The sequence below is a fragment of the Centroberyx gerrardi genome, chromosome 24 (assembly GCF_048128805.1).
Source record: "Centroberyx gerrardi isolate f3 chromosome 24, fCenGer3.hap1.cur.20231027, whole genome shotgun sequence".
Classification (NCBI taxonomy): Eukaryota; Metazoa; Chordata; class Actinopteri; order Beryciformes; family Berycidae; genus Centroberyx; species Centroberyx gerrardi.
Genome location: NC_136020.1, coordinates 13,869,239 through 13,885,363, shown reverse-complemented (window position 1 = coordinate 13,885,363; position 16,125 = coordinate 13,869,239).

Sequence of the window (16,125 nt, the reverse complement as noted above, 5' to 3'; positions counted from 1 at the left end):
ATTCACAGGCATTCAATGTTCATGATTAACATAAACACAACCACAGCATATAACAGAGTCAATAATTCCAGATACATCACACAATGTAATGGGTACTTAAAACTAACACACCAAAGAAACACTTAACACTAATTACAGCTTTTAAAAGTCCTCTAATTACATTGAAAGAACAGAACTCTCAAATTTATTCCAACATCTTTGAGCACTAAACAACTGGCCTGAACATCTATTTAGAGAAAATTGGATTCATCAAAGCCCCAGTAGATCGCAATGCTTCTTTATATGGACTGTTGATTGGTTATGTTGCCAGGCAACAAGCACAGATGTAGCCAATGAGCCAATGAATAAAATATTTTTCTAATATTTATTTTTTAATTTGTTCAGTGATAAAACATAGAAGAGAAGGCGTAACGAATACAGATTATGTGCAGTCCCATGACCCGTTCGCAGCAATGACAATTAATCATAATTTTATTTGAATGTGATTTTAGCTCCCTAAGTGATCAGCTGCCTTCATCTCTTCTATGAAGAATATAGTAAAGTTAGGCTATGTGGCTGCTAGCTAATGTTAGCAACTGACCCATTAGCAAATAGCTTGTAAAATATTACATACATGGATAGAAGCACTGCTTACAGGGAATACAGCAACATGATATATTATACAATGCCTGAGTATGTGTTTGGGCTTAACATCATAAAAAGATTACATACAAACACATCACTCAATGCAAACTAAATAAAGTTATCATTATTAACTAATCATGGCAAAGACCCCAGAACATGGAAATCTGGAAGTAGAGGATTGTTTGAGAAAAATTGCAGCTGGTGTGAGAATTCATAGTTAAAGCTAAATTTCCATAATAATACATTTTTTGTTTATTAATGACAGACCTGATTTGTGGAAAAAGATTTCCTCAAGTGCTGCAGATGGCAAAGACATTTAGTTGGTTATAAAAAAAAATACAAACAATTAAATAACCAAACCACCAAAAAAGAATCATAAATTTGTTTGATTATATTGTGTTTTATTGTTTTAATAAGCACTTTCAAAAACCCCAGAAAGTGGAAACTGAATCTCCTAATGCTTGAATTAGTCCCAGAAGCTGTTATGTTGCACAGTCAGTTCAGTTCAACAGAAAGTCCCAGAAGCGGCTTGACTTCCCATTCTAATGAATTTTGCATGAATACATCTACATATTCTGGGGAATTCTTTCAGCCACTGAAAACACTGTACTTCCCTGGACTGATGTGAGCTTGGCGAGGGAAATTTCCGGTGGTGGATAACTTGTCCCGGTGACCTCACTCTGCACTCCCCGCGGGGAGAAGAGCTATGTAGCCTCTGGTAATACGGCCCTCAGTCGAGCTTTTGTCTGGTAGTCTAATGATTACAGAGGCAGGCTTGTGACCAGTAGGTGCTGGTTCAAATCTCGAGGCCAGTTGGGAAAATCCGGGTGGGGGAATTGAGTGAAATCCTGCAGACATTGTAGATAACTAGTGAAGCTGGGGGGTGAAGGGGTGTACCGATAATTCCCTGGGAAGCGTTTATAAGAATTTAATCGTCCCTCCTGTCACTACTCCCCCAAGTCGTTGCTATAACAGTGAATTTGTTCTTGTTCAGCATATTTTTTTTATCACTTTGGGTCCTGTGGTGGAGATGTTTGAAGAATCTCCCAGCACAGACAGAAATAAGACAGATAAACCTATTCTCTCAGGACATTTTTTTTTTTTTTTAATCAAATTAGGGAAAACAGCTATGCAGTATTCAGTTGCAGTTTGTGATAACTCTGAAACAGAATACTCTCATTAGTAGGCAAAAATGATAGTATGAATGATAAAATGACTGACAGTTCACTTGCAACTATAAATCTTCCCACTTTATTAATTTTTACACAGATCATCTTCTAAGCAAATTAAATTCACATGACAAGTTGCTTCATTGCTGTTAGTTGGCATGAACTGCTGCGATACAATGATGTATATACAGTTATGTATATACAAATATACTGTGTATAGCTAAATGTCTATATAAAAGACATACTCTGGAATTTCATAATAAAGCACACTGTAATAAGCAGTGCTGTATGTATTATGCTATAAGTTATGTTTGCTAACAGTTCAGTTGCTAACATTAACTGTGAAGCCAAGGCATCTGATCAACTGTGGAACGAGAGAGCTGAGATCAGATTCAATTAAACTGATAAATAATTAGAACTATGCATCATCCTCACAAAGGGATTAAACCTGCAGCCTTTCTCTTATAGCAGCGTGCCATGCTTACAAAGAGATCATATAGGGATGAACACTGACTTTTCAAACCAACAGCCTTCAGGTCACAAGCTTACTTCTTATACATCAAATGTTACAGTCTACAATCCTTATCCGCTGTCCGGTTCCCCCTCCCTCGTAGATCTAACATGTCTCTCTTTTTCTCCCTGAAATCGTCTGGCATGGAAAAGCTAGAAATTCCACAGCGCACTGCACAACAGAAAGATGACTTGTAATAATATTATGAACTGATTCATTAATCCACCTTGACACCCAGCCTGACAAACTGTGATGGAGCCAGATGATAAGTTTGTACCCAAACAGTCTGTCCGATCCCTTCCAGCCTCTGCTGACCCACCGCGAGTCTCGACTGATAGTGTAAGAAATGCTGTTATTATGTTATCAATCACAGCTATTAGTTACAGTTAAATCCAGTCATTTTCAGTTATTACAACACCCTGAACTACAGACAATAAGATTATCCTCTTCTCTTAATCTCATAAGATCTGCCTTAAATGCTCCCACTCCTATTTATTCTTTCCAAAAACCAACCTTCATTTGTCTGTCTAATGCATTCCCACTCATTGAAAGAAATATATTTCTTAATAAAACACACACATTCCACAGTATAGCGCACAAGATGATTTGTATTATTGGTACAACTTGAAAATTTAACCCAACATGACACCGGGGCTGACAGATTGTGACACAGCTGGATGATAAACTTTTATTCCAGAAGCATCTACCTTATCTTCCATGGCATCTAGCGATTCGTCTGGCAAAGTAGACAAGTAGAGTTGGGAATAAGAGAGAGAGAGAGAGGGAGGGAGGGAGGGAGGGAGGGAGCGTGAGAGAGAAAGAATCAATGCAAAACAGAAAAAAAGACAAAAAGGGAGGGAGGGAGAGAGGGAGAAAGAGAGAATAAAACAGAGTGAGATAAGAGGAAAGATTTAAACAGTGAGTAAAAGACAGAGAAAATTGATAGATTGGGAATGATAATGAGTGTAGGAATAGTGTGAAGGGAAAATGAGGCTGCACAAAGAGAAATGGAGACAAAGAAGGGTCAGCTGCTGCATTATTTCACTGTTTCCTGATCTAGAGAGTGATTCATGCTTGAAGTCTTTGAACAATTACCTATAGAGCATGGACTGTATCACTGCTGAGATCCAGATAGGCTTTAATGGGAAGGATTCAATGTACAGTGTTTTGATTAACTGGGTCTTAACTTTATAGCCACAGCAGATGGGGATATGGGGTCATCTGGTTTGTCTAAATAGCTGCATCCGAAAGGGGGGGGGATGTGTGTGTGTGTGTGTGTGTGTGTGTGTGTGTGTGCATGCGCGCCCGTGTATGTGTGTGTTTACTTGTGTTGTTCCGATGCATTTCCAATCTGCTGTGGATTGTGGCCAGGTAGAGAACCATGGGACTAAGAGAGAGAGAGAGAGAAAGCCAGAGACAGACATAGACAAAGCCAAGGAGAGAGAGAAACCCGGAGGGAGAGACAGGGAGACAAAGCCAGCGAGACGGAGAAACAGATAGGGAGGGACAAGAGATAACTCAAAAAACATGTTCTGGATCAAACAGCCTCCTATAGCCATTAAGATAAATGAAAGCCTCTCATCTCCGCCCAGAATAGTTTATGTAAATTCTCAGCTGTTGTATTGCTTCCTCAGGGATGTTTGTAACCTTTGCCAAATAGTAAATAGCAGACTGTATCTCTTTTTTTATATCCTTTGTATTTAGGACAATCACATTATCATAAATTGAGCAGATATAGAGGATCCACTTGTGTTCAATAAAGCCGCTCTCTGAAGAGTTAAAGTCAGCATGCCTTACCAAGTGATACCAAGAAATTTGTACTGGCTGCACTAAGAGTTTTGTAGTAGGTTCTGCTCAATGGGAAGAGTATGGCACTAAAAATACAAGGGTTAAGGCTTCAGCTGGGGCCACTCATCCTAAAAATGTATTCATTCAAGGTAATGTCAAGCACTTTAGATATGCACTACCAGTCAAAAGTTTGGACACACGCATTTTTCTTTATTTGTTGCTATTTTCCACATTTTAGAATAATAGTAGAATTCAAAAGTATGAAATAACACAAATGGAATTATGCAGTAACCAAAGAAAGTGTTTGCCTTGATGGAAAGGCAAAGGCTTTGGAAATAAATTCATACATAGGCATCAACTTCACTATTTATATTTGTCTAAAAAACACATTTCAAGCATTTAAACACAAGCCTTTAGATCAAAATGGATTTAAGATAATGAGAAACATAATGCATTTAATCAGGTGTGGTAGTGTAAGTGCCCAGCAAATGGTCGAAAAATGAATATAGCTGTGTATAAATGACAAGAATATCTAATACAAATATTGGACTTGGCAGATAAACAAAGATAAACTTGCCTTTAAATAGGCCTGTGCTGAAAGACATGGGCATTTTGCACATTTAGCTTTCATCAAAGATTAATTTGGACATTTATATATTATATGGAGGCTGTAAAAATGTCAAAAAGGGATGCATTGGGTTCAAACGTCAACCTGGCTCTGTAAAGAATGTGTTTGAAGCGTTTTAACAAGACACACGTCCTTCATCTGCCTACTGGCACACAGCTGGCCTGGCACGCAAATCAACACCCTCTCTCTCATCCCTGGGAGCACACACACACACACACACACACACACACACACACACACACGCACGCACACGTAATAAACACAGATGCATACTAGGTTTCATGGGGAAATTGCATTTTGTAGTTTATTTTGACATCATTCTGTCTTCTATTCCATTCTTCTTAACCATAATATTTAATTATTACAAAATACTTGCACTGAAAGAGCTACACATGCTACTGAAGAGCTAATCTACATGAACAATTCAAGCATCTAATCACACCTGTGGAAGGGTTTTGTGTGTGTGCATGCGTGCTTTTGTAGGTGTGTTTTCAGATCATACTCAACTTGTTGACTGTAAACTGTGCGACAGACCCAGACAGGCTCTGTTTTTGTAGCCATTACAGAAAAGCCCCCCGGTCTCCGTCCCCGCTCCTCCTACTTAAAGCAGTTGCTCTGGTATAAGTGCCCCGAAGCCGTTTGAAGTGTTTGGCAGTAAACAATCCATCTGAGACAATCCAGAGTGGTGGTCCTAATATGGAGCTGTTTCACTCACTGTTGATCAGGAGAGGAGGAGGAGAGGAGAGGAGAGGAGAGGAGAGGAGAGGAGAGGAGAGGAGAGGAGAAGAGAGGAGAGGAGAGCGGAGGAGAGGAGAGGAGAGGAGAAGAGAGGAGAGGAGAGCGGAGGAGAGGAGGAGCAGGGAAGAGCAGGCAGCAGTATGTTCATTAGCAGGGATTACTGTCCTCCAGCTCCATAAAACTACACAGAATGCCCCTTGCCAGCAGATGAAACTATGCCTGTGGGAGCCTGCTGTTTTGTGTCAGCAAGGCCGACTGGTTCATGTTAGCAACAAGTAGTAGAGAGTGTGCAGCCATTGTAGGAATCTCCTCTGATGCATCAGCAGCTTGATGAGTAAATGTACTGTTTACAGCTGTATTAGAACACAAAGCTAAAAATAATTTACCTCCAACAAAGCAACTAGATAGAAGCACAAACTTGATGTAGTGCAGCAAATTTGCAGTAAAACATCAAAGTAAAAAAAATGCTCTAATAAACTAATAATAATAGAGCAGAACAGATCTGCATACACTACCAGTCAAACGTTTGGACATATTTTTCTTTATTTTTACTATTTTTCAGATTTTAGAATAATAGTAAAGACATCAAAACTGTGAAATAATACAAATGGAATTATGCAGTGACCAAAACATTGTTAAACAAATCACAACTATCTTATATTTTAGATTCTTTAAAGTAGCCTTGATGGAAAGGCAAAGGCTTTGGAAAGAAATTCATACATGGGCATCAACTTCACTATTTTTATTTGTCTAAAAAGCTAATTTCAAGCATTTAAGCATAAGCCTTTAGATCAAATTGGCAAATAAAATGGTTCTGTTGCTCATGATTAATACAAGTAGCAGAAATTATAGAATAGTATAGAATAGAATAGAATAGAATAGAATACCATAAAGGTGATGCCACCCCTTGCACAACACTGTAAGCGTCACCACTACTGACTGTACATTGATGCAGTCCAGGTGACGGGGTCCAGACTGTTTACTAAGCCATGTGAATCCCCAGTAAAACCACAAGCATCGGCTGCAACATGGTAACATCTTTCAAGGCCTAATAACGAGGGAGAGAAACTCCGCTAAACCAGCAATCAAAGGCAGATGTTGGAAGTGGACCGGAGCTATTTTGGAACGGACCTGCCAAGATTTATCTCCGAGGCTCTCCCTTCTGCACACACACATACACACACACACACACACACACACACCCTTTCTCTTTCTTTTCTCTCCTCTCTCTCTGTTAATCTCTGTGTATTTCTAAATGCCCACAAGCACACATACAAACTCCCTTCCTTGCTCTTCCTCTCTTTCTCTCTCCCTCGCTCCATCTGTCTGTCTCTCTCTCTCTCTCTCTCTCTCTCTCTCTCTCTCTCTCTCTCCCTCCCTCCATTGGGCCAGTTAGTAGCATATCCTGGAGGAAGTCCAGCGGTTTAACAGAGGCGACCCTGCACAGGGTTGCAGCCTCCCTGTGTGTGTGTGTGTGTGTGTGTGTGTATGTGTAATGCTAAACCAGACACAGCCTCGTGGCTCCTCCACTTTTACATACACACACATTCTCCCTCCCTCCCTCTCTCTCTCTCTCTCTCTCTCTCTCTCTCTCTCTCTCTCTCTCTCTCTCTCTCTCTCTCTCTTACACACGCTCATGGTGTGATCCAGCTGAAAAGCCAAGGAAACAGACAGTAAAGTTAGAGAGAAAGTTAGTGAGTGAGTTAGAGAGAGAGAGAGAGAGAGAGAGAGAGAGAGAGAGAGGAGAGAGAGAGATTGCAGAAGGCAGTAGTCAATCACTCAGCACACAGACGTGGGCAGACCAGCAGAGAGAGAGAGAGAGAGAGAGAGAGAGAGAGAGATTGGAGAAGCCAGTAGTAAGTCCCTCAGTCCAGGCAGTAAGTTACAGGCAGGCAGGCAGATTTTCTTGGCTTGGATGCAGCGCTCATGACAGGACTAGGAGCCGGGGACGCGGGACCAACCGGAGATCTGCAGGTACTTGTGGACGAGCCAGAGCCAGACTCTCTCCCTGCACAGGTAGGACTCAAAACCTCATACAGTAACACAGTCAGTAGGCTAGATTGGGCTACATCTATCGAGTTACAAAGGGTTATGCAATTGAAAACACATCCCCAAAACTTCCCAATGTTTCCTGATACAATGTTCAATAAGCAATGCGAGTTTTGGCAAGTATTGGTTGGCAGCAAACTTTTGTTCTTGGAGGTGAAAACTGATTCTGAAGGCTAGGAAAAGACCGCAAGACATTTTTTCCAATCTTGATTTAAAAATGGTTATTGGGTTGCAGGAGCATGGTGCAATAAAAGCAGACAAAGCATTTTTTTTGCCTCTTTTTTATCTTTTGGATGGTTTTGGGTGGGGGGTGCGGGTTCCCCCTTTTCTCACTCCTTTGTTCCCGACACACAACAAGCATGCATCGAGAGCAAAAGCATAAGGATAGAATAGATGCAACTCAGGTTTTGCAGACACAGCAATAACAAGGTCATGTTAATAACTTACTAAGGACATTATGATAAGTAATTCAAAGTTAGGGTATGGTGTTATAGAAATGCATTAAGCCTTGTTCCAGATAGAAAAGGTACACATTCCTGTAAGATAAGATTTATTTATCTTCTATTTATATAGGATTATTTGAGGTTACGTTGCACTTAATCCATGAGAAGTGAAATACACGATGTCAAGACATATGGGTTTAGGACATAGATTAGTCTTGAATAAATTATCCCACACTAAAAATATGCTTTTTCTATCTTCAGCTGAGATGTCTCTGAACAAGCATGGTGAAAATGCAAAGATGCACTTACACAAAGTGTATGCAGAAGTATACAGAAATTACATAAGGATGGGCTATATAAAAGTCATAAAGTTTGCATAACAGCCAGCATTTGCTGCTCTTAGTCCATTACATTTTTTCCTGTCACACTGGAGTGTACTTTTTGGCAAAATGGGAAAAGATTCCAAACAAGCAATCACTTTTCTTAATTCATTACACTCAAGTTCCATCCTGTTCCAAGCCGGTAATTCAGGAATTGCTGAAGCAAGCTTTCCCTCCTCTTCTACTAGTTTCTAATTTGATGTTGGAGTTGTGCCCAGTTGGGGGGTCGTCGCACCCTGACATTAATCTTGATTTCCCCTCAGATGCACTCGAATTGTACAGCAGAAAAAGTAGTCCATTGCTAATTTTAGATGCTTTCTCGCTGCTTTTTGTTATGCAACTGCCATTGGTGTTCCTGTGTAGCTCAAAGGGTAAAGCATGAGGGTTGGGGGTTCATTTCCCTGTGTAGCTTAGAGCAAAGCACTAATTCTGCCAGAGTGACGGGTGAATTTCCCACTGGGGCAGTCTGGATTACCATGTCCACCAAATAGCTCATGTTCATGGCATACATAAATGTCTTCATTCTCAAGTGAAATAGCGTTGGGAGAATGTGTGAGGAGAATGTGTTGGGAGTAAGCTGTGATTCATGAGATTCTAGCTCTATTGCAGATAGCTCCTGTTTGGCCAAAGTTCGAGGCTAACGTTCCAAAATGCCCAAGAGGTATCCAGGAGCGCTGCGAGGGAGATTTACTGTACAGTTTGTGTGTGCGCATAAGTGTGTGTGTACATTTAATGGTTATATGAATGTATATGTGGACAAGTCTACGATTGCACAGTGTTAATGCATCCTTCCCTGTGTGTGTGTGTGTGTGTGTGTGTGTGTGTGTGTGTGTGTGTGTGTGTGTGTAGCATGTGTGCAGACATATGTGCATCTGTACATGGAGGTACATGCCCCCCATGTGAGTTCAGTAAAATTCCAGACTCATGCGGAGCGGCGTGCGGTTTCACTGTGGAAATCTGCAGAGAAAAAGGAAGAAAAAAAAAGTTCGACTTGCACGTTTTACTCTGATTACAAAGTGGGAGAACCCTTTTAGCTAAATTTCTGCTGTTTCAGCTTGCTGCAGTTAAGTTTAAGTGGAACACTTTGTAGTAAGAGGAGAGAGAGTGTGAGTGGGAGAAGTATGCTTGAAGTGTGTGTGTGTGGTGTGTGTTGTGTGTTGTGTGTTGTGTGTTGCGTGTGGGTGTCTGTGTTTAAGGTACAGATGTGTCTGGCGCCAATCCAAGCCAATCAACATAGTTGACCGGCGGGGGAAGAGACTGTGTGTGTGCGTGTGTGCGTGTGTGCATGTGTGTGTGTGTGTGTGTGTGTGTGTGTGTGTGGGCCCTGTTAAACGTCTCATGACAGTTTTTTAACTCCCAGCGGGTCTAATGAAGCCAGTTTGCTTGCGTCTCTCAAGATGTTTGAGGGAACTGAACTCCAAACTAGAATGTTACTGAACAATAGAATAGAATAGAACAGAATAGAAAAATAAACTATTCCACTCACTCTTCATTGTTTTGCTGTCTCAGTGTCTACTAATCTGACAAATGATTGACCTGCACAGTAGTAAAAGCAAATCCTGCGTTTTATGTTTTATGATGAGGAGCGTTTCATAGTTAGGAGTCTCCAGGGGAGTAGATGACTGGATGCAGCCAAGAAACAGAGGGAGACCACACTGCTGTCTGCATAACGTCAGCTGAAAAGGGAACAGGCCGGCCGGTTGTTGCACACACACACACACACACACACACACACACCCACACACACACACACACACACACACACACATACACACACAAGTTGCATGGACGCTCACACGCGCCTATGCATGGAAATGTGACCTTTTTTTCCAGGGTTAGTTGCTATTCTTGTGGAGATGTTTGGACCCCAGAGAATGGTAGAAAATGAGATTTCACACAGGCATAGAGGAACACACACACACACACACACACACACACACACACACACACATAAACATACAATTTGTCTTGTTTTTAGAGAGCTAGCGGTTCTTTAGGTTGTCTTTCTGTTACGAGTTGAGAGTTTTTTTTTTGTGTTCGCCACCTCTGGCCCCCTCTGGCCCCCTCTGACAAATGAAAGTGTCATTTTCCTTCTCTCCACTTTTTCCCCAGAATCCCTCTCTCCTCTCCTCTGCAGAAGTGAACTCAACTGGTTTCAATTAGGCTCTCAGGGATGTGTGAGGGTTCTCTGTCTGTCTCTCTCTCTCTCTATTTGTCTCTGTCTCTCTCTCCATAGGGTTGAGGGTTTAGGGTCAGAGCTCTTCCTCTCTCTTCCATTATCATTTCCTGCAGTTTCTTCTTACTTGCTCTCTTTCCCTCTATTTCTCTCGTCCCTCTCTGTGTCTCTGTCTATGTTATAACTTGATGGTGGGGTAGTTACATGGTGATTAACCACAGACTTTCGGCACAAACACACACACACACACACACACACACACACACACAAGAAACTCGGCCCAAGGGAAACAAAGTCAAGTCAAGCTTACTGGGAGGCTGGTTGGCAGAGGAAATTAAAAAAACTCACCCAGGCTCTCTCTGTGTCTCTCTCTCTCTCTCTCTCTCTCTGTCCCTCTCTCTCTCTCTCTCTCTCTCTCTCTCTCGCTCTCCCTCTTTCTCTCTTTCCCTCTCTCTCTCTCCTTGTCTCTGTCTCTATTGAGTATTGAGTGACTTACTACTGTCTTGCTCTCTCATTCTTGTTCTTGCTGTCTCTCTCTCTCCCTTGTTCTTGTTCTTGTTCTTGCTCTCTCTCTCTCTTTCTTGCTCTCTCTCTCTCTCTCTCTCTCTCTCTCTCTCTCTCTCTCTCTCTCTCTCTCTCTCTCTCTCTCTCTATACAGACTGGTCCTTGTGCTCTGAACTATTTCCTCTGGAGGCTTGTATTCTTTCCATCCCCGGTGCCCTGTCCAGTGTTATTGGAGCATTGAGAGCCTCTGTGGGCAGCCAGTGGAGGTAGCAACTGTGCAGCCTCAAGGCTCAGTGGGTGAAAGGCTGGTTGCTGGTGCAGGACTTTGTGACACTGTGTTTTCAAAGTGTAGCATGGATAATTGTTTTGTAGTTTTTGTATGTCTAGCATGTTCCTAAATTCTTGCAGCCTGGTTGATAAAGTTTGCATGCGAGACGTTTTAATCTTCCAGTACAAGGGACAAAATGGTTGTTGCAATGTTTTTGTCCATGTTTTCAGTTGGTTCATGCCTGTCTTCTCGTTGCTCTATGTTAGAGAGCAGAGCAGCGTCACTTGAAACAAGTGACAAGCCTGTCTCCCTTTACTTGGGGGAATTTCCCTTTAGTTGACAGGAGGATGGTTGGGTTCCAGTGCAATACCTGGATTCAAGTTCAGCCTCTGACATTAATCCTGCCTTTAACACTTGGTTCTCTATTCCCCTCTCTCTCTCTCTCTCTGTCTGTCTGAACCACCTACATGGTTTGGAAGTATGTGAGCAGCCTCTCTCCATCTTTCTCTTTTTTTAATCTCAGTTGCTTTCTTCCTCTCTCTCTCTCTCTCTCTCTCTCTCTCTCTACTACAAACACGCATTGTTACACGCACACAAACACAGACTCTCACTGTCTTGCTCCCCAACTTGCTCACTGGATGTGTGTGTGTGTAGGTGTGTGTGTGTATGTGTGTGTGTGTGTGTGCACTATGTGGGTGTTTCTGCTAGTTCATTCACACATTTGCACTTTGACCTCTGTCTGTTTGGCAGAACAGTATAACTTCCTATAACTCTGCCTAATGTCACAACTGAACTCCTGCCAAACCAGTCAGTTACACTATACTTTCCACTGCATTATGCAACACACACACTACCATGCATTAGAAAAAACAGCATGTATATATGTAAGTAGGTTACTGTACATGCAGTCACTGAATCAGTTACATTTCTATCTTAAATTTTAGGCATTTTGTTGACGCTCTTATCAAATGACAATGAGTGCAACAGTAGAAGACTGCAATTCCTTCAATTCCTCACCAACTTTACAAGCAAGCAGTAGTAAAGAGTGCAAAAGTCAAAGCCACAGTGTTCTGCAGTATTCCTGAGATACGTGAATGACTATGGAAGACACTTTGAAAAAAAGGTCAAGGGTTTTTTTTACTTCCATATATGAGCATAATATAGCAGGTAGAGGAGGAAGACATGTAAGAGGAGATATGATTCAGTGAGGAGATGAGTTTTCAGTCTGCAGTTGTAATTCCATTGCGAGGCACCATAAATTCATCATAAGCCTATTATAAGTGGAAATGCACTATTGTCACAATGTAACCACCACAGAAAATGACATGCATTGTAATGGATTGTGGCACGCATTATAATACATCATGAATCTGCTAGGATTCTAATGAGATTGTTAGCAACTATCAGTTTGCACCAACAAGAATTCAAACCTGGATGGCACCATGATGCCATGGGAATTTGGCTAATACAGCATAAAATGGCAATTATGGAATTTTAAGGGTTAGTTGCTATGGTGACAACACAGGTCTGGGCATTAAGGCCGTAAAGTGCATCACACTTGGGGGAGAACTGTGAGTGCTTAGCAAACTGTCAATACTCATCTGAAAGCTGATGTTAGCAACAAGGTTAGCATTATCAAAGCATTATCGCCTCTCACTAGCTCTTCTAGTCAACATTAGCATATTAGCAATTCATGGCAGCAAGGTGACGGAGAAGGTGACTTTCTTGCTGCAAAGCCTCTCGCCGCAGCAACTTGCCGTAGGTCAGTTCATACAGAACCAATGGTACACATAAAAATGGCCGCTGTTCTGACCATGCTCAAATGTTGATTTGAATGAAGTTCAAGTTCAGGTTCAAGGTTCTTTATTGTCATAAGCATAACAAAACAGCGAGAAGTAATGCTAGCTATGAAATTCTTTAGCCTAGAGCTAGCCACAACAATGTAATAAGTGTTCAAAAGTCTTATGGCTGGGGGAAATGACCATTCTATCCATTCAAGCTCTGTGGTTGACGCAGATTGTGCGTATTAAATAAAGCAAGTTATATCATGTTCTGATTACGAGGTACTCATAACGTGTTCATCTGGTAGTTGTGATGCCTTCAGGAAACACTTCAGGTTAAGTTTTACCCCTGCTTCTCCTCTAATACTCATTTGTGAATGTATACTGTACCTGAATTTACATTGTCACTACAATGTTTTTATGCAGACTCCCCCTGCACACTATATTACCCAAAAGCAAGTCCCACACAGAGAAACACCAAAATCTAAGCAGTTATTCAGTGCTTTGCTTTGATTTTGTTCATACTTCTGCTGAGTATTTAATGTCTCTTACAGGCCCGTAAACTAACTCTGTAAACTGTTTTGATTTGCAAAGCCATTAGAGTGATTTGCAACACTATTACACACATTACCAGATTAAGAATTTCCATTTGCACGACAGTTGCAAATATTACAGTCATTTTCTGCTGGGTTTATGCCGGTAACTGAATCTCTACCACAACTGGTGATGTAAGAGCGCTTGATTTTCATACAGTATTTTCAGTGTTACCAGTACAATTCTCTGTGAAGCGTTTACTGGTAGTGCTGTGTGATGTAATCCTTTGGGTTACACTGGTCTACTTTTTGCTAATGTGGTCTCTCTGTAAAAACCATGTATTGAGGCAGAAATGTGAAAGTATTGAATATTGAGCCAGGAATCTGAAAATAAAATATCTAATAACCAGCACCCAATATAAAAACGACGCGATATTACCACTAACAGGGTGAACCTGAAGCATATAAACTTCACATGTTAGCACGGAGCGGTTTCACTAGACCGTGAACAAACGGATAAAAATAGCAGCCAAAAATGACACTACATAAATTGCTGAAGGATAAAATACGATTGATGAGATGAAGTAACGGGTTCACTTTTTCAGTCTGGGGGCCGAATTGGAGATTTTTTTTGTCCCATCCTTGATTCCAGACCAATGAAAACATACTCTTGTATACATATAAATATATCTTATATATTATATGGGGACCCCTGTGACCCAATTTAGTCCTGATCCTGAGTTTAAGAAACGCTGATCTAAACAATGATATTCAAATGATGAAACTGTGGCATTGGATATGTTAAAATGTCACAGAATTATGTGTGTGTGTGTGTGTGTGTGTGTGTGTGTGTGAGAGAGAGAGAGAGAGAGAGAGAGAGAGAGAGAGAGAGAGAGAGAGCGAGAGAGAGAATTTGTTTTGTTTCTCACTATAAACTGTTTGTAGAGTGTCTTCAAGATAGCACTTCTTTGGAACACTAAAGCAAATCAAATGACTCAAACATTATCAGTGGTGTGTGTGTGTGTGTGTGCGTATGTGTGTGTATGTGTGTGTGTGTGGGCTGTTGTACAGTACAGTAGTCTATGTGTGGCAGTCATGGAGTCAGCTTGGTACATTAATACCAATGGAGCAAAGCAGACAGTGGAATTGGAGTATTGCAGTCACGTAGTATAAGCATTACATCAGTGGTTCTCTTGACACACATTCATCAAAATGTATTTATTTAGCAACCCAAAATGTTATAGTGTTCTTTGGTATAGGATAATGTACAGGTAATTAAATGTGTCTTGTTTTTTGATTGATAACTCGCTACCTTAAAGTGTTTTATTCAACTCTTTAATTTTCCTGTGACCCATTAGCCCTGGTTTTGAAAAACACTGCATTACATAGTGCTTACACACACACACACACACACACACACACACACACACACACACACACACACACACACACACACACACACCGGGCAAAACACCCACCAGCTTTTCTTCAAATAGATTCCTCCCACAGGCCAAGCTTACTCTTCCATGGGCCAGAAGGGGAAATAAATTGACTACAACATTTCATTTCCAGACAAAACTATATTCTGGTTTCAAGGTAGATGAAAATTGTAGAAGAAACACAGTTTTTAGAAGAAATGCCCCCCCAGGAAGTATTTATTTGACCCAAACACGGAGGGCCTTCTGCAGGATGTTTAAGGATACTGGGAGACGGTTTTACCACAGGACTGGGTTGGGTTGTCTGGAGTGGGTTGGACTGGGGAATAAAACTAGACTGGAATGGCTAATTTGGGCTGGTATGGGCATGGGGTGAACCACAGGGCTGGGCCGGGCCTGAGCGGGTTTTGTTGTGGTGGGAGCTGGAATGCATCTTGGGTACTGGAGGCTGACCGTGGCTGAACGGGACAGGACGTTCCTGCTGAACAGCTGTGCCGTGGAAACACTCCGGGCAGCGCCGACGCTGGTCCAAATGGTTTGGAGACGGTTCAGCGACTAAACGGGGAAGTGGAGTGTAAAACGGGAAAATGCTTTTGAAAGGGCAGAGGTTTGAGTCAGCAGCTTGTTTCAATGGGGAAATTAATTTGGGGTTTATTTTGAGCGACAGATCAACTTGAAATCTGTAGTTGAAGTTACACATAGGTCTATAAAGTACACCAGACTCTTTCTTTGGAGCAAATACACTGAATGTACAAAACAGTACGGACACTTACTCTTTTCATGAAGTGCACTGATAAGGTGAATCCAGGTAAAAACCTTTATCCCTTATTGATTTCCCTTATTAAATCCATACCAATCACAAAGGAGGCGGTGTAGATAAAGAGAAGCAGACGAGTTAGAGAAGGATTTTGAAGCTTTGAGACACAGTATGCTCACCTCCTCTACCAAGACCCACCAGTTCTCGCACAGACAGAACTGACTGAACTGAAATTAGCTGAAACGAAATAGACCCCCATTCAGCAGCGGTTGGGCCCACTCAGCGCCTCTCCCCATGCGTCCTCCCTCTGAGTCCAGTCTGGTGTTTGCACTGGCAGAGG